The sequence below is a fragment of the Nipponia nippon genome, unplaced genomic scaffold (assembly GCF_047370975.1).
Source record: "Nipponia nippon isolate SJK-2023a ecotype South Korea unplaced genomic scaffold, ASM4737097v1 scaffold_16, whole genome shotgun sequence".
Classification (NCBI taxonomy): Eukaryota; Metazoa; Chordata; class Aves; order Pelecaniformes; family Threskiornithidae; genus Nipponia; species Nipponia nippon.
Genome location: NW_028262332.1, coordinates 10062617 through 10084972, shown reverse-complemented (window position 1 = coordinate 10084972; position 22356 = coordinate 10062617). Strand labels below are relative to the sequence as shown.

General features: G+C 48.4%; 1 protein-coding gene across 6 annotated transcripts in view; it reads right to left on the bottom strand.

The window, feature by feature from the left end:
• The window catches only part of NACC2 (NACC family member 2), an 89971-nt gene that overhangs the window by 28562 nt on the left and 39053 nt on the right, over positions 1 to 22356 (bottom strand). Inside the window, exon 1 of one of the 6 annotated variants that reach the window (XM_087752568.1) lies at positions 20987 to 21340. The exons of 3 other annotated variants lie outside the window; for them this stretch is intronic. The gene's annotated coding sequence lies outside the window, so the exon portion shown is untranslated. Of the gene's footprint in view, positions 1 to 460; positions 573 to 20986; positions 21341 to 22356 lie in introns of those variants that run through there. 2 more of the 6 variants (XM_087752567.1, XM_087752573.1) reach the window with 2 other exon arrangements.

Genomic DNA, 22356 nt, shown 5'->3' with positions numbered 1-22356 from the left:
TTTTTTCTTATCTATCACTGATTTTAAGAGCTCTCAAAGCAAGGAGAAGAGAAAATAGAAAATGCAGCGTTTTAAATTTTTTGCAGATTGCTGCAAGGAAAAGGGTAAGGGAGAGACACGGATAAAAAATACAATTATTCTGCAGAATTTAATTTTTTGCAATCTAATAAAAGCTCAAGACCCCGACCAAGTTACATCCACCAGAAAGCATACAGCACCCCATTACCATGCCTTCTGCAAAGCGTGCATTGCCTGCATCCCATCGCAAACATTAATTCACATCCGTAACACATCAAAAAGACAAGTGCCGTGCTGAATTGTATTCTCCTCACTCCTAGTACACAACAGCAGAGCTAGCAATATATAACATGCATGACTCAGTTCTACCATCGTGCCACTACGGAACAGAAAGCCTTAAAATAAAGTAAATATCTTAAAAGGTCAATTAAAAAAAGCTTACAAAACATCAGACGCTGCTTCTTGCTAGAGCTCATTACCTAGTATGGTGGAGCTGCCTGTGTGTTTTTTTTCTTGTGCAAGTTAGTCTGTGAGTCAGCATTAACACACATGAGAACATCAGGAATACTGCCTAGTTCTGATGCAATGGAGGTTGTAAAAAAAAAAAAAAAAAGACGAAATCGCGCTCCGTTTGGACAGGAGCCTGTAATTCAATTGCCTTTACTTTTCAATTACTGCATAGCCTACCCTGACCAACCTGCAGAGGGGAAGGAAACTTTGCTTACATCTCTGTCTTAAAATTAATGACTTTTACTTTTGGCTACAGCTTATTCTCCCTGCTTTAAAAGAAAAAAATAGTAGGCATAATATAATTAACCCTTCAAGGGCAGCTGTGCCCTTGCAGCTATCGGGATCTCTATATTTTTGTAGAAATTTCAGCACTGGAAAACAATACTGCCAAAAAGTTCTGGCGAAGGAAGACATTTATACATTAAACTTTTAATACTCTATAAAGCGAAGCTACAATTGCATCTGAGCTTGATCCTTAATGGAAATATAAGCTTGCAGAAAAGGAAAGTTACATACTGCAGAAATTTAACTCTGTACTTCCAGGTTTAAAGAAGCAAATACTAGATTGCACAGGGTGGTTTTCAAAACTGAGGTTTCTGGTCATTGAGCAGAAACCCTGAGAAACCTAAAATTTGTGACCTGAGGCGGTCCCCCCAGCCTGATGCCCACCTTCCCCAGGCCGACGGGGGCAAAGCAGAAGACCCGTGCTTGTCATGCATGACATTTATCGCTTACACCTCAGCAAACAGTCCTCCCTCTCCCCCCTTCCCTCAGCTCCCACCCTCGGGATGGCAGCATCACGGCAGGCATGTATACGGGACTCAATGCCGACTTCTCATTTCTGACTTCTCTGCTCTTGCAACAAACCCCATCACCGCTCCAACAAATTTTGCCCAAAGCTTCAGAATGTGACTATTTCTGTAACGTGCCCTAAGCCACCCCCAGACAACTCTGCAGCCCAGATTATATATTTTATATATGACGTTACAATATATATTATATAGGGTCAATATATTATATATATTATATTATATTATTAAGGTGTATATATATATAAAAATATATGGTCAAGTACATCTTCAGAGCCACCACTAACATCTGACAAGTTTCGCGGTGCTGTGCCACGGCTGAACAGCCAGCGGCCGCGGGACAGCCCCGCTGAGGCACAGCTCTAGCTGAAGCACAGGATACATTGCTTAAATTTGGGGGTCTAACAGAGATCCAAGCCTCATGCAGCAGAGCAGGGTCCGAGCTTGGAGATAAGAAAGTCTCCCCAGCGTTCACAACGTGCTGCAGACGTGGGCTGCAAATGCTGAGCTGATCCCACACCGATCGACCCATCAAAAACGGTATAGCTAGGTATAGCTAATGCATAGGGACTAATAATCCAGTGGATCACAAGCATATTCTAACTCCCAGTTTAGCTTCCTGGTTGTTTTTATGAGTAGACACAAACACTATATAATTTTTTTTTAAATACACAAATATAAATAGCTATTAATGCTCATTAACCGACAAGGAAACCCCCTAATATTAGAGATCAATCACTTCTGCAGCTTCCCTCGCACACAAGGGTCTGTCTCAAACCAGTGCGAGCCTGGTGGGTTTTTTTTTCTTTAGCATGTGGGATACTTGAATACAGATGAATTGAGTTTTAAAGGAAAAAAACCCCAGCAGCAACTTCTGGGCCAAGTTCTTGTGTGCCAAACTTTTCAACTGCCACAGCACAGCTCGACAGTGTTTCAAAAGAATTTAAGCACTGTTTTGAATACTGCTGACAATCTTCCTCATCAAAATTTGTAATTTAAATACCTCAAATCTGAAAAGCACACTCCCTGGGGCATGCTTCCTTCTCCCTCCCCAAGCCCCATTTGCCATTAAATCCACTGCTTTCCCTGTCTGCTGGTTCCCCCCCCCTCCCGCAGCCCCCCCGGCATCACCCCGCAGCATCCGCTGCATCCCGCAGGGACCCCCGTGCTCAAGCAGAAGTTTGCTCTTCAGATTACCCGTGGATGAAACCTCGGTATGCACTGCAGCACCCAAACCCACCATTACCTTCCTCTTTTATAATTACAATGCTGGTTTAGAAATAAAACCATTTACTGATTTAGAGGTAAACCTGTGCTAACCGGGCTGCCCAGACTCCTACGGCAAGAAAGGGTTAACGCGAGAAGCCCCACTTCCCAACCCTCCGCTATCCAGTAGGTAAGATGTTCCTTCAAATGCCTTCGGATGTGTCAATAAACCCCCAAATAATTCTACGTCAATAAGTCTAATTGGCGAGGAATGGCACAATGAATTTCTTGGGGTCTCTGTGATGTTACAGGCAGCAGCTCCATTTTGGCAGGAGCGTGTTTAAGATTCCCTCCCAGTGCTGCAAAGCACCTTGAAAGGTCGACGAGCACTTTCATATTCTCAGATCCATCTACAATGCTGCAGCAGATGAAACGGATTGACCTAGACGAGAACTGAAACAGTCTCTGTGAAATAATCCATCAACACCCTTCGCCAGCCGCAGCCGCCTTTGTCATGGGCACGCTTGGAAATCGCACCTACCTACTGCAGCCGATCCGGGGCTCGATAGGGTTTAAATCACGGCCCCGCTCTCCTGGGATGTAACCAAACACGGCATCGATAGCTGCAGAGCCGCAGAGCCGGCACACAACATAAAATACCTCCATATTAAAGTGTGTGCAAAGCCTGTGCCCATTACCGAACTCATTAAAGACAGTGATACTTTGTAACATACTCTAATCTTTAATATTCATAGCTTGCTTCATTTGCATATCATGCCATAAATAGTTGAAGCAGAGGTAAAACACAAAGCGCTCTACTTGCATTTCTAATTATGCCTAAAATCAAATGTAAATCACAACACATCCAAGACACAGAAAATACTAAATTTGCTGTCTCTCAGTTAAAAATCTTTAAAAAAAAAAACCAAAACCAACAAACCACATGCACAAACCCAATTAATTTTAAAAAGAAAAATCAAAGGGGCTTACAGGCATGTGTAGTGGGGATGACACTGTTTTAAGAGGGAGCTCAGACGTCCAAGCCCCAGACCTGGCGCTGGCCCCAGCAACAGCCCCGGCTGCAACGCTTCGGGCAGCGCGGGCACCACCTCATCTCCCCATCCCCTAAAAACCCCGCGTTCACCACCGAGCTGCGCTGCGGCTGCTCATTTAACCTTGGCCTTTGAAGAAACAACAGGAGCCTTCTCCTCCGGGGCAGCCGGGAAAGCTGATCTCCAGTAAAGGAGGCAAATTTGAAGAATCAGCTCGAATGTGAACTTCTGCTACGGCGCTGGGCTGGCCGGAGGTTGGTGCTTCAGCATCGCGAGCCGGCGTGGGAGGGAAAGCGTCCCCGGGGCTGGAAACTGCTAAACCTCAAGGTTTAGTGAGAAAAGAGGTGTCTTGGGGAGCTTGCGTTCAGCAGCTCCCAGTCCATGAGAAACAGATGATTTCTGTTCGTAACCTACCGAAACCATGCCGAGGTAGCACGGGGTGTTTTTTCTCTGCTCTGCTTTTTCCTGAAACATGGAAGAGAACTCGGAGCGGGAGCTGCCCCGCGGTGCTCCCACGCCTGCTGTGGCACCCGCTGCCGGCACCCACCCGCATCAGTCCCATGGAAAAGGCTTGAGATCCCGTTCAACTGACGGCAGTGCCGTCCGGCGGGAAGGCGTGGCGTTAGAGCCGGGTGCTCCAGGCACAGCCCAGACATTATCCCTTATTATAACAGCTAGAGCAAATTCACCTGCCTCCTCCAGAAAGGGTACTCGGGAACCAGCGGGTGTCATTAATGGCTTGTGGGACTTCAGTCCCCAGCCACCATGATCCTGGAAGGTCGCTTCCCATGATAACTCCCAAGTTATCGACTTTTAAGGAAAAGTGCATCCCAGTGTGGATGAGGAGAGGAGAGGAGCCAGGCTGCGCTCGGAGCAGAGCTGAGGCCTGGTGTCCTCACCTGTACAACCGAATTAACCACGCTTCCCCCACTTCACAGAGGCATCGGAAGACTTAATATCTGTAAAGCAACTTGATATCCTCGGATGAGAAGTATTATTAGCCCATTCCTGCCAATGGCATAAATAATTTCCCTTTAACAGGCTTGCTTCTGCATCAGGCACGGGGGTCCTCTTGATTTTATGGAAGTCCATCACCACCAACACGTGAAAATGCATGTTTTTAGTTCAAGAGTGCTGGCAGGGGCACGGCGTGAGCTCGCACCCGCCCGCCGCTCCCTGAAAGGCGCGTTCCTCGCAGCCGTGACCCACAGGACCTGCTGCAGCCCCAACCCAGCCCTGGCCCTGCTGCCGCGCTCCTGCCCTTCCCCGCACCGATCCCACACACTGCTGCTGCTCCCAGGGTGCTTAAAACCTTCCTCCCCTTCATCCAGCTCCCCATTCCTCCTCTTCATCCATCGCCCCATTCCTCCTCTTCATCCAGCTCCCCATTCCTCCTCTTCATCTCCCAAGAAGCTACTCACAACAAAGACGCGCAGCATCCACAGTACTCAAAATAAAATAAAGTTTTACAGGTTTATGCCCAAAGATTTAATTAAAATCAAATGAACCAAATCTTGCAGAAGTAGGACAAACATCGCACGGTTTGAGAAGCCATACGGCGCCCTTGCCTGGCAGAGGAACGCGGAGCGAGGCGGGCTCACTGCCACACGGCGCGGCCAGCATCCTTTCCCACTTACCTTCCCTTTACCACTGGGACTCCAGCTGCATAAACTCACTACGTCTTAATGAAAGGCTTTTGTGGGTGGCTGTCCCCAGGGAAAAATGCATTTTTAAGTCACTTGAACTGAGGCTGATTTTGAAGAAAGAGCCAGCTAAATATCACCAAAGGGAGCTGGGCACCCGGCAGTCGCCCCGGCTGGGAGCGCGACTCCGAGCCATAGCCTCTCCCTTATTAGATTTTTCCCGTCTTATGAAAGGCTTAAAGAGACTTCTGAGAATGAAAAGCTAAAAGAAAAAAAAAAAAAAAACCACGTATCATCGCCATGTTCTGCTCCTGCTCGTACGCTGGGTTTCCAGGGTCCCCAAATCCCATCAGTAAGCGGGTCCGGGAACTTGTGTGGGGGTCCCCCCCCAGGCCCCCCATGCTCTTGTCCTCCCCTGGCACTACAGCTCATCCTGCTCCCTTTCCAGACTTGGGTCCAGCTCAACAACAATATTGCATCGGTTCTATTGAAGAGTTAAAAGATCTTTTCTGCAATATTGACTTCCAAAGAATTCCAGAGATGTCATGAAATCTAACCCCAAAAGGTGAGCGTTTGCTCCGTCCCCCCGGCCCGCGCCGAGGGAGAAGTGAAAGCGAGCTGCTCACAGCCTGCAAAGCTTTTTTGCTGTTCGTATGTACCCTGGCATCTTGCCCGGACCTATTTTTAAGCCCATTTACTAGAAATCCCACAAATTAAAGGAAATACGGATAATGTTGTAAGAATCCTTTGGGCCAAATAAAAGCTACACATAATTTTCCTTGTGCATCAGAGTAAGATCCTTAACCACAAAAACCAGATTTCCCCAAAGCTCTTTTGCAACAGCCAGAGAATCTTGTTTTGTAAAAAGTTGCTTTGATTCACTCCTGGATTACGGGGAGCGCGGCAGACACCGCTGCTGCCCGGCCAAAGCGGGAGAGGTGATTACTGTTACGAAAGAGAAAGGTGTTAGGAGAACACAGATAAATTAAACATCTCTAGCTCCGGAATGGTGACTATTAATGACAGCAGAGCACGCAGAAAGTGCTCATGGAGAGAAGCTGTAGGATGGTTATTGGGGATTTTTTCTCTGCATAGGAGACTGTTGGGTGTTTTTATTTTCTAGCTTCTTTCAAACCACGTGTTCATGGTGCTCATGAAGGGCCAGCGTGCCGAAAAGCCTCCTCCAGCACACCGCCATCCTGGGAAAATTCCTGCTGGGCACACCCCAACCCCACCTTATCCCAGCTCCGAGAAAACCCTGATAATCTTCTTTTGCCAGTCCATCAAATAAGGAGACCACCGAACTCATTTCACTTGTCCACATGCCAAAACCTGATCTGTTCCAGGCAGGACAGTCACCACAGACCCGCTTCTCCAGTCCCCATCCCTAACTGCATCCCAGTGCCACGGCGGGGCTGGGGTGCTGCCCCCCCACCGCCCACCCACACCCCCAGGACGGGGACAGGACGATGCCGATGCAGGCTGTGCGTCCCGCCAGCCGCGGCGACGGGTCTCCACAGCATCTCCTCCGGGATTTTATGTGGAATGGTGATTTTATGCAGAAATAAATCTATGCTCTGTATCTCTATATTGATATAGTTATAGCGGGGTCTCTCGTGGGGTGAGCACGAGGGAGGGGCAGTACAGAAAATAACCGATGGATCTATCTGCAGAAAGCTCACCCATCGCTCTGGAAATCTCCATCCTGGACGAGCGGTGCTGGTGCCCGGAGGCAGAAGCCCCCCCGCTGCGTGTCAGCCCCCCGTTTCCCGCGGGCACCCCTCACCTCCCACCGCAGCAAACGGAGAAGAGGCGAGCGGCACCGACGGCCCTTCCCCTCCACGCACCAGCCCGGCTGGAGGAGGCTGCTCCCTCCCCTTGCACCCCTTGCCCACACCGCTTAAATAAGGGAGCATCCGACTGCAGCGTCTTCTGCACCAGGGCCTTTGGGAAGGAAGGAGAGAGCCTGTGTTTCACACGGCATCCACAGTTTTAACTATGCAAAGACTCCATCGTGCTAAATAAACTCCAGTAACAGCTCTTGTATTTTGGTGGGATTAAAAAGAAACTAGCAACCAGACACGTTTCAATAAAACTCATAAGACAAGCAGAAACAGCCCCAAAACACAACGGTAAAAGCGGCATTTGTCGTCAGTCCTTGCGGGGAGGGGATGAGGAGAAGGTGCTTCATTTCCAACAGCGATAAAGCAAAGCGAAGCAATCATCATTAAACCTGACTCTCCCTTCACTCTTGCTCATCCCCAGCAGTTGCTTAAAATGTCTTCCTCGCAAACATTTCAGCTTCCTTTTAAAAAGAAAAATAATTATGCAGGGGAACAACCACTTCTATTTTACAAAGGCACAGATCTGAACAGTTAAACACGCAACTTCGGGAACTTTTCCAAGATTTATATGTTTTGCATGGAAAGCAAATGTTTTTTTTCCTGCCTGGGAAAATATTTAAGTGCTAAGTTTATGAAGCCAAGTCCATTTATTCCTGCTTTATGTTGCTGCTCGGATGGAATCTAATTAGCGATTTAACCAGCAGCGTGGGGACGCGGTGTTGGCCGATGCCGCGAGCCCCCGACCCGCAGCTGTGCCGGCACGTGGCCCCGGGGACTCTGGCCCAGAACTAGGTTTTCTCCGCGGCACAGGACAGCGGGACGGGCTGGAGGAGGACACCGCGGCCACCCTTCCCTAGAGCATCCCGAGGGCGGGCAGTGCGGAGGCGCCCAGGAGAGAGCCCGAGGTCTCCTCCCAGCCCCGCCAGCCACAGTTCATCGCCATCGCGCTTTTTGACCCAGTAAAAGTCTTTTTACAGTGATGCCCTTAGAAACAGCAACACCTGATTTGCATTTTCCTGGGCACCTGCCTGTCTTACTGAATTGCTGGCTTCACTGTGTGCAGACTGAAACCCCTCCTCGTCCTTCGTGCTCAGCACAGTTTCCACCTCCATCAGTCCCCGGAGCGATTGGTGCCAGGAGCCGAGGCAGCGGTGGGGAGCAGTCCTGCCACCGGCGGCTGGGATGCCAGCGGGTGAGACCGGGGACAGGCAGCTTTCCCACCAAGATGGCTTTATGTTAGCGAGACACACGATGCGACCGTCGCGGTACGGAGCAGCAGGACTCATCGCATAAGTATTATCGAACATAAAACAACCCTATTTCTCAGTCCAGGCTCTGTTTTCACCTGCACCAGTACCTTCCACAGATGCGTTTCATATGTGTGTGAAATACATCTCCTCTCCTTTTTTTTATTGCCTGCCAGTGCAGTGCCCCTGCTCCCAGGGAGCCGGCGGAGATGCAGAGCGGGAGGAGGCAGCAGCAGGGCTGGGCGCAGGGTGCTGGCGGCAGCCACCTCGCTTGCCCCCAAACTGGGGAACCCAGAGAACAAGCCTCGGTCCTTCATCACGGGCCGATGTAGGAGCAGGTGTGGAAAAAAGCCCCGATGGGGCTGGGCACCAGGTGCACGTGAGCACGGGGGTGACCCCAAAGAGTAACGCGAGCTCAGCAGCACCGTCCCCGAAGCCCGCTGCTGGCAGGCCGGGACGAGAGCAGCCCCAGGCAATCCCTGCGGCACCCGGACACTCACCTCCCGGGACAAAACAAGGGAATGTGGCCCCCAAGGGCTTTCTATGCAGAGAAAGAGCTTCCACGTCCAAGCTGAGAGCCACCACCTCCGAGGTCCCTGCCCTCGCAGCGGAGGACGGTTTGCACACCGGCAGCCTTCCCCTCCCCACGCACCAACCCTGCAAAGACATTTCCATTCCCATGAACTGGGAAGGAAAAACATCCCAGTTCTCCCAGGGAACTCTTAGCCTGGCAATTACTTCTTATTTCTATGAGGGGCTTGTTCTGGCCTGCCCCAGAGCAACATCCATCTTTCCTCAATTAAAAGATGATAAAACTCCGAGATCTGTTCAGCCCTGAGTCTCAGTTACTCGCTCAGATACCTGGAGACTTTTCACCTCAGACTTAAGGTCCCTCAGCTTTTTGCAGCAACACAGCAAGTGATTTGCCTCTCTTCTTCCATTTATTTTTGTATTTTTGAAAATCTCCCTGGCCAGTTAAACCAGAACCATCACGATTGCGAAATCCAGGAAATTTGCTGCAACGCTCTGTAACACTTGCAAGGCAATTAGCCAAAACCTCACACAAATAAGCTTTTTTGCCACACCGTTCTAACCACCAAGCATTAACCCATTTTCTTAGGAAACAACATCTGCTGAAATAACTTCCTAATCTAGGAGCAGGCGTGGAAAAAAAGCTGCTGCAAGTATCTCTAGTCCATGGTAAACAAGATTTTCAGGCAGAGGTGTTCCATTTGGAAGGTACCGACTCCAAGTGCCGGGGCTTGTTACACAGACCCTCTCCCCAGAATATTTATTATCTGGTCAGGAAAACCGATGGGGTTGAAGCTTTCCCTGCAGCACTGATACAACTTAAGAGACAGCACTTCCCCAGAGGAGCCCATGGCAGAGGCAATGGTGGAGCAGCCTGGGGCTTCGGGGCACAAATTTGCACCCCTGAACCTGACTGTTGTGGGGTCTGAAATCCTGGGAGCTGTAGCAGCTGCATCCTATAGCTGTAGGAATAAATCACGGCACAGGCAGGACAGCTCCTGGGTAATCGTTGTTAAGAATAAAGAAACCGCTGGGCAATAAGGCAACCGTTTCCATTTCCTACCCCTGCATTTACATGGCTTTTCTTCCTGGGAAGATGTCAACATACAGCAAAAATTAAGCTTCATGATTTGCCCTAGGAAACAGTTATCGCACACAGATAAACTGAGGCAGAGCACGATAACGTAACCAACGTTACACAGCGAAGCAGTGCTCACAGGCAGCACGACAAAATCACGCTCAATACCTTTCCTCATTTCACATTAAAATAGCAGCTACGCTTCTGTGCTATTTGCTATAACTCATTCCCTTCCTTATTCTCTGTCCCTGCTTTCTCCCCCATCCTGAAAACCCAATAAAATAAAATAAAAAGCTTCCTTTTGGGAACAGGGCGGTAATAATACCGCTACCATCTGTTGATAAGTCCAAGGACCTGCACAGGGAGGAAAGAGGCTGCAAAGCTGAAAGGGAGTCAAGTGTTTGCATGGTTTTATTGAGAAATGAAATCCAGCTTTGAACACAGTAAATCAGAGACTATTCTGAATCACCTCTTGAATTTTTTAATGCTACTCCTGGGAGCACTGAAGGTAAATATGTTAATTTGACTTCAATCATGGTGCAGAAAAAAAAAAAGCACGCTGTATTAGTTTAGGGTACCAAGTCTTAAAACTATTCATGCATTTCTGCATATTTTATACTCAGCAAATAAAGTTCCAAGGTTCTATAAGGAGGCTGAGAAATTATTCTGAGTAAGCAATAATGAGGTGTGCATTATATAAGGCTGATACTAATGGTAATCTATTATTAAAATTTAAGAGTTATAGCAGCTACATTTCAAACAGTCCTACAGCAGTTTTTCTGCTCTAGGAAGGGAAAGCAGCACCTGGAGGAGGGAGGTTGGCGAGACAGAGGATTTCATACATGGTGCACAGGGTAACGGTCTCCGACCGAGTTGTACCCCAGGTCCTTGGGGTAATCTCTCCGATATTTCTCTAATTAACTCTTCCGCAGCATACCACCACCGCTGCGGCGAGCGGCCTCGTCCTGCCACTCCAGCACGGTCGCGAGTCACGGCAGGTTCATATTCCCAGCGTGTTTAATTCTCTGCCGGATGTTTCAGCGTAAGGGATCTCCCAAAACGCATTAGGCGTTAAAAAATTAACACGGTTTCAAGTTTGTACATCTTAGCGATCCTCAGGGCTATCTTGACCCTTGATTTCTCCTGCGATACCCCACTTAGGTTGCAAGGAGGACAGGAACGTGACCAGTAAAACCCTACATGCTTTTCCTACCTGTGCCTACACTCCTGCCAAATCATCTCCAGGACCCTGAGAAAAACGGCGTCACGACATCCCCGTCAGATACATGGACCACGTCAGTATTCAAATGCACCAAGGGAAGAATCCAGCATCGCATCCTAGTGATGCTCGTCAAGCTCAAGCCAAACTTTGCTTAGTGCTGGTGTGAGCTAGACCTGCTCTGCCCCACCCCAGCCCCACTCCTTCCCGGGGTTGGATGCTTTCCAGAGACCCAGGCTGGAAGAAGAGTCCCGCGGTCAAACCTCGGCACGGGGCTGGGGACCGGCCACTCGCCCCAACAGGGAATCACCGTTGCTGCGGGACCCATCCCAGCGAGCGGTGCGGATTACAAGGACATAGCATCTAGAGCAACGGCACCTCTCAGCACTGCCGTGAGAGAAACAAACTGCAAAAAAAAAAAAAAATGGAGTTTGGCTCATTTTCCTCCTTCCTACATCTTTTGGTGAGAATCAAAAGGAGTTTCTGGGGGCTGTAAATCTGTATCTGACAAACCCATACAGAAATAGGCACATCAGGGAGGGACCAGGCGCTGCAGCAACGCCGGGTGTCTCCACGTTTAACCTGTTACAGCTCCATCTCGCAGGCTTCACAGACCCCGAACACGCACCGGGAGTGCAGTGGCCTCGCCACATCGCCCGCCCTTTGGAGGAAAATCCCCTTGCCTTGCATGAAATGCAAAATGAAATTTTAGCTGCATTTCAGAGCGTATTGCTAGCACGCAGCCAAGTTCTTTTTTTTTTTACGTGAAATTTTTCAGTAAGTTTAGATGCCAAAGGCAACGTTCTGCCCAAACCAAAGGATAACAAAGCGCGAGAATTTCAGGAGAAACAAACTTAGTCTGAGACCTTTCTGCGCTGAAAAGGATCTTAAATAGCAACGAGCTCTTTGCTCTCCATGCTGGACACAGCGCTGGGAAGCAAACCAAAGCAGAAAGGATGGAGGGGGAACAGAGCAAGTCGGCATTTGCCAGGTGTTTATGGCATCCACCGGCTCTGTCTGCCCATTCCCTGCTGAATCACCACCTACCTGGGCAGAAGGAGTTAACAGCTCTTCTGGGACGGTGTAACAGGAGACAGGAGTTAGTCATCTAGGCATGTCCGGATCAGTATGAACCCAGAGCCGGCATATGAATGAAGTTGCCTTGGAGATGCAGCCAAAACCAATGACCAGATATTAACTTTTCACAATGGGCTGCCAAGGGAGGCAGAACATGCGAAACCAGCAGGACGACAGCTTCCAGCAGAGGTGGGAGCATTTAGATACGACGGGAGGGACCCCGAGCCTCCCTGGAGAAGTAAAACCCTGCATGTCTTTGCTCAAGAGGCAGGAGAAATTTCCCCTTGCAAAGCCAAGCAGGCCAAGGGCTAGCAATGAAACTCCGGTCTTGGACTTCATGGGGCGGGTAAATGAGGCCCAGATGCGAGATGCTGTCTTCCCTTGGTCTAATTTTAAAGTTGATAATAAAGATATCAACACCTAGCTTCTTTCTTCTTTCTGGAACCAGCTTCGTAAGCAGAAGAAACAGCTATGGGCACCTTACACAAGGCAGTCGAAACAAGATGTCATTAAACAAAACCTTAACAAGTAATTCATAAGGCTGGGCTGGTGAAGGATTACACCTCAGCAAACATCTCCCTGCCTAACCCCAGCACTTCAGCTCCACTTCCAAGGGCAGTTTCGGAGGCAGATGAGCAGGGAGGAGAGGCTGCCCCGGCCAGCTGCTGGGCTCCTCCGCTGGCACCCAGCGCAGTCACCCGGCAGGAGGAAACTCAGCTTCAAGCAGAGGTTTCTCAGTCTCAGCTCAGAGCAGGGTAGCTTTCTACGGGGCATTTCTCCCACCCCGATGAAGGTGCTCAGCCTGCTCCCCAGGGGACTGTGCGAGGAGGACAGCGGGTGACCAGCTAGAAGGCAGCAGCTTGCACCAGCAGAAGAGCATCTGCTAAAGCCCATGGGTAAAGACCATGGGCAAAGCTCAGCCCACCTGGACCTCGCCTCCCTCCAACCTCCCTGGAGCACTGACCCATGGAAAGAAACAGCTTCTCAACCATGACAAGGCTTGCACTGCACGAGGTAGATTGGTGCATCGTTCACTCAGCAGGTTCACTCATCGTTTACTCGCTGGGCAGGCAAACGTTGCCCGCCTCTGAAGGACGTACATCGTCAAAGGGCCACACCACAACCCTCCGGTTTCTAACCCAAAGTCCAACCTCCGATGGGGGAGATGCTTTTCAGGCCCTTGTACCGCGCTTCGGCTCACGCAGGGAATGACTTACAGGGGAGGGTGGGATGTGGGAGAGGCACGATCCCCGCGCCACGGCTGCGCTGGGCACGAGGGCCAGCCGCACCGCCACCGCCCAGCCAGCCGATGAGCGGCTGCGAAGCTGCACTCCAGGCTACTCGGGACGTCAGAGCCGAACGGCGCTCCCTATCTCTCCTTAGAAGAGCGCGAGATGAAACGGACATATTTGTATTAGAGCCTGAAATGCAGAAAACTCCCATTCCGATCCGCACACCAGCCCCTTGATATTTTTTCCCAGAAGGAAAAACAGAAGATGCTTTCCATAAGCAGACGATTTCAGCAGCTAATTTTACCATCACTTATGGTCGACTTTATGACTAAGATTTCATGCTGACTATATTAATCCTGTCAAATTTCAGAGTGAGAGAGAAATGATACTGTATATTTTATGGCTGCAATAACTTCTAAGCCATTAGACATGCATGCTGACATGAAAGTAATCAAATTGATTTTTTTCCTATTACAATGAAGAACTTTGTATGAGCAAATAGTCTTTCTGGCACAGGACTGAAACCCCAAGAAGCCTGCGCTCACTCAGGAAATTAGGAAATTGCTGCAAGCCATCGTTCAGAAATTTGGGTATTCTGCTTACTCACATGTTATTGTCACCAAAGCTGAAAGGAACATGTTAGTCAACCCAACGATCGACAAAAGCCAATGGAAGGGATAATGGGAGGTTTTTGAAGCAACGTTAAATATTGCAGAAGTTGCAGTTAATTGCTTTCCCAGCATCAAAGCCTCCACCGTGCCTTTTTTAACCTCATCGGACACACCGAGCCCCTCACACGGGACAGCAGCTCGCTGGCCACTTCTCCGAGTGTTGGGTATACAAGCCAGAATAGGTCAGAAGAAGTTGTTTAGAGGGCTTCTCAGCAAGTCCTGAAGCCCTGGAAGCATTAACGGATATACTACAGGTGCCAAGACGAAGGGCTGAAGCCCCGTGGGCATGCATGTGGATGCCGAGGCAGCAGTAAATGAGAAAGCCCGTGTGCCAGGTCAGCTGAGAAGGCCAGCTTCGCTTTCAGCCCAACCTCTGCTCCATCCCTCTGCAGAAAGCAGAGAAAAGGACATCATTTAAAATAATTATTTAAATGTAAATAGGCCTCTAATTATAAATTCCATTTGCTTAGTGTTTTGTTGTTATTTTTAAACCCAACTCATATCTACACTCAAAACTAGGAAGCCCTTCTTTGACTTACAGCAATTACTAAAATTTTAATTTAAAAACCTTTAACCTGACACGTTTGTAAAGTTCTAGAGAAAGTCAGGTCAAAATGGACCCTGTGATGGGCAGACAAGTCGCAGGGCGGAGGTGACGGTCCAGGGTGTCCCCCGCTGTGTGCGGGACCCCCCGTGCCAGGGCACCCCACGGCCCGGGGCGGCACGGCCGCTGCCTGCACGGGCAGGGGCAAACCCAGCCCAGGGCAGGGGCTCTGCAAGCCAGGCCTTGCACGGGAAGGGTGAACCGGTCTGCACACCTGCAAGGTGCAAAAACCCGTGAAAACCTGTTTTCTTCCTCTCATCCGTGAGTGCATGTTGGGTGTGAGAGGACAAGACTGGCTAGGCTCAAAATCTTGAAAGATGTGGTAACCAGAAGCAATTAAGTGTAGAGAACAGATATAACGTAATAGACTTACATGGCACCCTGTCAGGCGTAGTCACGTCTCTTCTACAGCCAATAAAATTTAAGATTTTCAAAAATTTTAAACATGGATCTCATACCTTTTTGTAGAATATTGATATCAACCATTAAATAATGTCAGATCTTTCAAACCAAGTAACCTGGACATAAAAAATTTGCACATGTAGGTGTTAAATCTGTCTAAAGGCTCAAATGAAGACGGGGGCGGGGGGTGTGTGTATATATGTATGTATACCTTCTTTGGGCTAGCAAAAGAACTGTAGATTTAACATGCATTTAGTTGCAAATCAAAATGCTTTAATGGCTCTCTATCAATAAGACTTATTTTTGGTTTTGTTTTCTTGGTGTTGCTTGTTTTTTTTTAAAAACAAAAAGACCACAGAAATACAAAACCATAAACCCACAACTACCTGGATCACCTAAACCAGGATCTGCGAAAGGCCAATTTTAGTGAATTCATTTGTCCTACTACACAAGACATTTGTAAAGTCATTGGTGTTGCTGCTGCAGTCCAACATGCAAAGGGTTTCCATACATGTTATTAAACAAAATTAACTTTTTGGATCACTTTTTTTTTTTTAATTTAGCTTTAATTCTAAGTTAAGATTTAGCACCTTTCACAAACAGAAGTTCATAAAAGCACAGAGACTTACACTTGCATCTATAAAACCTCTTGCTACCCATGTAGATGCACTTTGTTATCAGTTTCTTACCTTTCAAAACCCGAACAAAACCATCCTGTGACTTTGCCATTATCTCTTTTAGGAGAGGAGAGCTCTGCCCCAGCAGGGCTAAGCAAACGTCCCTCTGCCACTTCTTCCAGTGTTTACTGTTCACATATTTTTCACATGAATCCCCTCCCGCCTGATGCACGGGAAGCAGCGGAGCGGTACGCATGATCCAGGCAGTGACGGCCCAGCAATGCATTTATTTCATCGCCCACATTCCTTTGCAGTGACCGCAGCACTCAGCACCATCAGCGCTCCCCGCGCTGCTACAGCCGTGGAGGGAAGGGATGGACTCGGGGTGACACCCCCCAGCCACGCTGGGGGACAGGGACAGCTTAGAGGGGCTCCTATTGCTACAGCTCCAGCTAGCACCACCTCCTGCAATTAAGAAAGTTGAGTTGGGTATGGGTTTTTTTGAGGTTTGGGTTTTTCGAGGCGTTTTTTGTTTGGTTGGTTTTGGTTATTTTTGTTGTTTTGTCTTTTTTAAATTGCATATAAGCAAACCCCTTCCCAACAAAACCCAGGCCAGAGCCCATCTCAGCACACTGAGCACCATTAACCAGCACCCACCAAATGGGTCCCCTCTGCTGCCCCTGTGGTTTATAAGGATCCCACCTTCCCGAGCAAGCCTGGCCCACGTACTGGCTGGGGAGCTGGGGAGCTGCAGCTCCCAGAGGAAGATGGCTAGTCAGCACATGAGACACGAGCCACAGCCGCAATCAGCTTCACCCGAACCGCGGCGCCGTCAGCTACCCGGTACGGAGCAGGGTGGTTTGTGCAGCCATCGATGGGCATCGTCGGCCCCAGCTGCTGAAAGGGGCTGTTTGGGGGCACCCAGCGCTCAGCCACAGCAAAACACAAGCGCGTTATCCAGCAGAGAATCCTTTGTTACAAAATCGTGCTTTAAAGTTACTCCCCAAACTCCCCAAATCCGTAGTTTTGCAAAGGTAGGAGAGGTCTCCCGGGAGAGGCAGCGAAGAGTATCCATGAGTTTCTCATGACCTTACAGAGATTGCCATGACAACACCACTTCGATCCTCCAAACATGGATATATTCATTTGCACTAGTGTGATTGAGAATAATTAGAGCAAGATTACCCGAGCCAGGGAGCCCGGGAGTCACAACCGTACGGCAGTTCACGGCAGCGGCACCCAAGTTTCGAGGGAAGCAGCCTCAAATTTAAATGTAAAGAAGAAAACCCACAACACTCTTTAGAGCCGCGTGACCTAATTCATTATAAAGAATGTCAGTTAGCAAACCTTTTAAATAAAACATTAAGCTAGAGGTAATTTGAAGCCTTGTGGATTTTGTTTTACTCAATTATTTTCTAATGCTTCAACTTCAAGAATAAATATGCAGAAATAAAAAAATACTAAGGGTTTCATTTAATTCTTTTTCAAAAGAAATGAAGACATTCATACTAAACCAAAATACCCTCAACCAAGCCAGATTTTTAATTAAAACTTTTACGTCCTACAAGATTCTTCAAGGTTGTAATATCTGCTTCCACATCCATGAGCTAGCATCGCGCTTGCAGAAGGGCGAGCCCGTAATTCACGTTAGAATAATACCTGCTACGCACTAGTATAACTTATTCCCAAGACATATACTCACAAATTAAACCAGGTTTGAATATCTTTTTATTCCTCGCCCATAATTTACATAACCAGTTGCAATTTTCACTCTGTTTGTTGGGAAGAGTTTCCCTCCAGCAGACACAGAGACAGCAGAAGATCACACTGGCCTCTGCTTTGGTTTTAAGGCACGAGGGCAAGAAGGTGGCTGTCGTGAAGCAGGTAGGAATATAAAACCTGGTGAAGGGCAGTAGAAGCTAAAAGCCACTGTCGATATGCACAGTCTAATATGAGGTTAATTGGGAAATGGGGGAAAACAAAGGGAAGGAGCTTGATGATCAGCACTGCAAATGCCCTTCTAAGAAACACTATAAAACCCAAAGAAATTCTATTTCTTCATACTGCAGCCCTTCACAGAGGCTGGGCCTACCTACAGAAAGAATAGTTTAGAGTCTAGAAAATGTCACTGTATTTTAAAAGACTCTGAGGTCTTTCGTCAACCTGGACAAGTTTTCTGAGCATTTTGCCCCGTCGCTGGAGAGGTTCCCAAAGGGGAAGCCGTGACTCACGCAAAGGGGACAGGGTGCCCTGACCGGGCACCCAGGCACCCTCCTGCAGGTCCGGGTGCTGGTGCTGCTCTCGACACGACCCAGCTCCACGCCAGGGTCACACCTTGGCCTGCTGCCATACGGCACTCCTCATCTTTGCACTTACAGTCTTTTTCAAAAGAAAAAGAAAAAAAAGCAGCTATTTATATGCAGGGCTGGTGTTGTTTTTTAAATTTCCTAACTGCTGCAGCAGTTCAAGGGAACAAAATTCACTCTACCCCATTGACAGGGAATATTCCCGGATATATTTCCAGCTGGAAATATGAGGGCAACGTGGAAAAAGAGAAATCAGTTGTCCAGCAAGAGAGATAACCCTGCTGTCCTGGTTAAGCCCAGCCCTGGGCACGCACACAGCGGGACGGGCAGAGCCCACGGCAGCAAGCCCAGCAGCGCAGCCCAGCTCCGAGGACGGAGCCCGCCCGGGACAGCCCAAGGAGCGGTCGCTGCAAGTCTACAGCCGCACGTTCCCCAGGATCTGCAGGGACGGAGGCTCTCGGCGGGATGGCTGCTGGGCACTCCTCAGCCTGTATTCTGGGCTTAGCAAATACAGTCAAAAAGGAGAGTCCTTGGGAGCAAAAAAAAAGAAAAGAAAGTTTAGAGCTAAATATTTGTTTTTCATTTGGCGGTATCACCATTTTCAAGAGGATACCAGAAAGAGATTTGCAGAAACGTAATTAACACTGCTCCGCTAGCCAGTCTGCATTACGAAACATTCAGAAAACAAAGAAACCCCGAAGATAAAAGGATTCCTTTCTGCCACCATGCTTAGAGTAAAACACTTCCCTACTTTGATTCATCCTTCCATGCAATCTTTAAGAAAAAGAAAAAAACCAAAAGAAGTCCTTTCCCAGTAATTCCTTCAGTGGGTTCCTGCGTGTATCCCACGCTCAACCAGCCGCCGGTTACGGGGGCGAGCAGGACACCAGGAGATGCCCAGGGCAGGCCAGAGGAAGCACAGGGCAGAGCCAACTCTTGTAATCGGCTCACTGGAATTATCACATCGCAACCACACCCTGGGGCCGCTTTCGGGGTATTAAAAGTTCTTCTCCGTGCCACGGAAGTACGGTATTTCGTGTTGGCACGAGGCATAAACGGTGGTACCCAGCCGAGCACTGCCGTGCACGTCGCACAGACAAATCCACCCGCCCAGGGTGCTCCAACCCGGCTCTCACCAAGGGCTGCTTCTAAAGATCGAAACCTCCTGATGAATCTATTTCTCTGCAGCAGAGAATAAACAAGGATTAGTATTCACCCGTTCGTAACAGGGAAACCCTGCAGCTAGAGGTGGAGTCAGCCAGCGCCTGAACATCCAGCCTAAGTTGCTTGACGAATGCTAACTACGACTTCCAGCTTATTTATCTAATTTGGTTTGATTTTAAAATATCGAGTTATCTAACCAGACGCAAAAAAGAGTCTGAAAATTTCCCATGCTAGTGAAAACTCTCTCTGCCATTTTATGACGCTATAATTCAATATATATCTCTGAATATTACTGACTTTTCTCAATCACATTTGTATTGAGAAATGCCTAAAAAAAATTCAGGACAAAGGCTACAGTTTTTCAAAATGATCTTAAGTGCCTGAAAAATGGGGTTCTACAGTGAATGAGCCTTTCCAACTCTGACTGCGATCCACGGCCTGTAAATATTTTAGTCATTTAAGCCAGTTACAATATTTATTAGGGTCTGGTTTTGTCAATCGATCTACAATAAGAGCAGAACAGCCGATACCTATAAAACAATCCCCTCGATTTTAGTGCAGTCTGGTTTCTGTATTAGAAAGGGGCAGTTCTGAACTGATACAACCAGTTTCTACAAAAAAAAACAACCCAAAACAACAAAGATATGGAGGAGGGATAAAGCCAGCGGCAAAATCCACAATAAATGACTTCAGCCGGGGCCAGGATCTCCTCCAGGAAGGTGCTGATACTCAGAGAAACCCAGAGAAGATGCCAGGGCTGGACCGCCTCGGGGCAGGACCCCCCCGTCCCACCGCGGGTGTCCGTGCTCCAACCCCCCATCGCCCAGGCAGTGCCCCCCATCCAGGACAGTCTTACTGGTACCAGCGATACAGAGCCTTAGCAGTGCAATAAATGCCTGATATCGGACATCTGGGGAGTCCGGCACTGTTCAGTGTGTTTAAGTCAGGACCTACAAGCTGCTGCTCATGGCGAAGGCGATGCCGTGCACCCCTGCCCGTTGGAAATACGAGACGCACCACCCAATAACTTCAGAGAGCGATGAATAGCTGAAAGCTATCACAGCTCGTAATGACGATCAGTACGCATTTGAAACAATGATCTAAACACAAAAAGCCTCCCTGCCTATTCCTGAACCCATGAGGTACAATATTCTCCCCCCCAATCCAGCCCTCGTTTTAAAATTCATCCTTTATCAGCTTGAGTTGAGAAAATCCAGCAGAAAGGCACAAATGGATTGTGCTAGTAAGCAGAAAAACTGTTACATCTTCTGAATGTAATTTTGCCAAAAGCCTCTGCACAATTTTTTTGTCACGCTTTGCATTATGAAGGAAATTTCTTTTTAGAAGAACAGGAGAATGATTTGCATAATATTCTTTGCAAGTTAATATCAGCCTCTGATAATGATCTCTGCATAATGCAAAAACGTTTGAGAAGACTGTTACAACACTAAGTAATCATATTTTAAATTATGTTTCCCTTTATAGAAAGGTGTTGCAAAAACACACAGACATGAAATCTGTCTGTTGAAGTCCCAAGAACCACCTGACCATCTTCCCACTATTCTACTGTTACAGATTGCAACACTGCCTTTCAAAATCCTACAAAACAAATTACGCTGCAACAGTCTGGCTTCACAGAAGGCAGAGCTTTTTCCTGTGCTGATGCTCCAGCACATTACATTTCACAAGAGCTTCTGATGCACTGCACGAGTTAAGCAAGGACCTAGAAATTAAGATATAATACAATTAGACGTACCACAGCAATTAAGGTGGATTCTCCCCGCCGTACTCGCACCAAGCCGTGCCATGCTGCTGAGCCGCAAGGTAACACCGAGTGGAGGTGGCAGCACCGGGGCATACCCTAATTGCCACCAGGTACCGGTGACACTGGTTTATCCGGGTCTCTTCTTTTGCCCGCTTGGCTGCAGAGCCATTTACAGCGCACTGGGAATTAAGACCGCGCCACCACTGCTGTGTCCCCGCCGCACGATAAGGTGTCCCCTCCGGCAGCCAGCAATCTTCCCGAAATCTCTCCGAGGGATTAGGTGTTGTCTGATGCAGTCACAAGATCTCCGCTAACGCCATCGTTCATGCCTAATTAGGTCAGGAACTAAACACAAAAAGAAGAGGTCCAGGAGGAAGCCATTTATATGGGCATGCCAAGCAGCATCCTATTAGATGTGGGCACCGACAATTTCCTTCAACCCATCTCAAACAGGGGATGTGGGTGGGAAGCTAATGCACTTGGATATTAAATGCTTAATATGTCACTAAGACTTACCAACCGCATCCAAGCGGTTTAAACCTGAGCTAACCTTCCCTGAACTAAAATAAAACGGCAAAAGGAATTCAGAGAGGTTCTTGGGACAGCCCTTGCACAAGGCAATAAAATACAGGAGTCATGCACTTCCATGAAGCAAAGAAGGACAACACGTTCAGACCAATCTATTTCTCATCATACAAATGATGTAACGGTCTCAGATTTGGAGGAAAACATGAGGCAGGATCCACGGCGTAGGCTGTGCTCCCGAGAGCATTGCCATGCAGTGCCAACGCCAGTATGTGCCCCAGAAAGCAAGTGTCCCCAGCCTCTGCCCGGAGCATCCTCAGGACCACAGAGGAAAGTACATATAGTCCAGCCAGCGCTACCCACGTCTCTAACATGTACAACAGGGCATCATTCAGCACTGAGGGTGGGTGGGTTTTTTCCCACCTACAAAACTCAGTCTAAAATTCAAATACCAGATCCGTGCAGTCAAGGCACGGAGAAAATAGCCTCTCGCATGTCAGAGTGAGCTTGGCAAGGGACTTGTTTCTGCTCAACTGCTGCACTCGGTATAGAAATCGTAACAGAGACCTGTGAGCGTTCCTCTCCCCTACAAGTTCTGGTAACTTGCAGAATTTGTCCAACTGTGTTCAGCGACAGGCGGAACAACCAGGGCAAGTTCTCAGACCACAGATCGGCTAGAAAGGGTTTTGGGAGCATTTTTGCAAACACTCTTCCCTTGGTGGCGTTGGCTGTCGCAGTGTCAGTAGCCCGTGAACGTGCTCAGATGATCTTGCTGGGCCTTCAGCGCCCTGAGCCTTCACCCAGCAGGCTGTACCTACAGGCGCCCCGGCACTGCG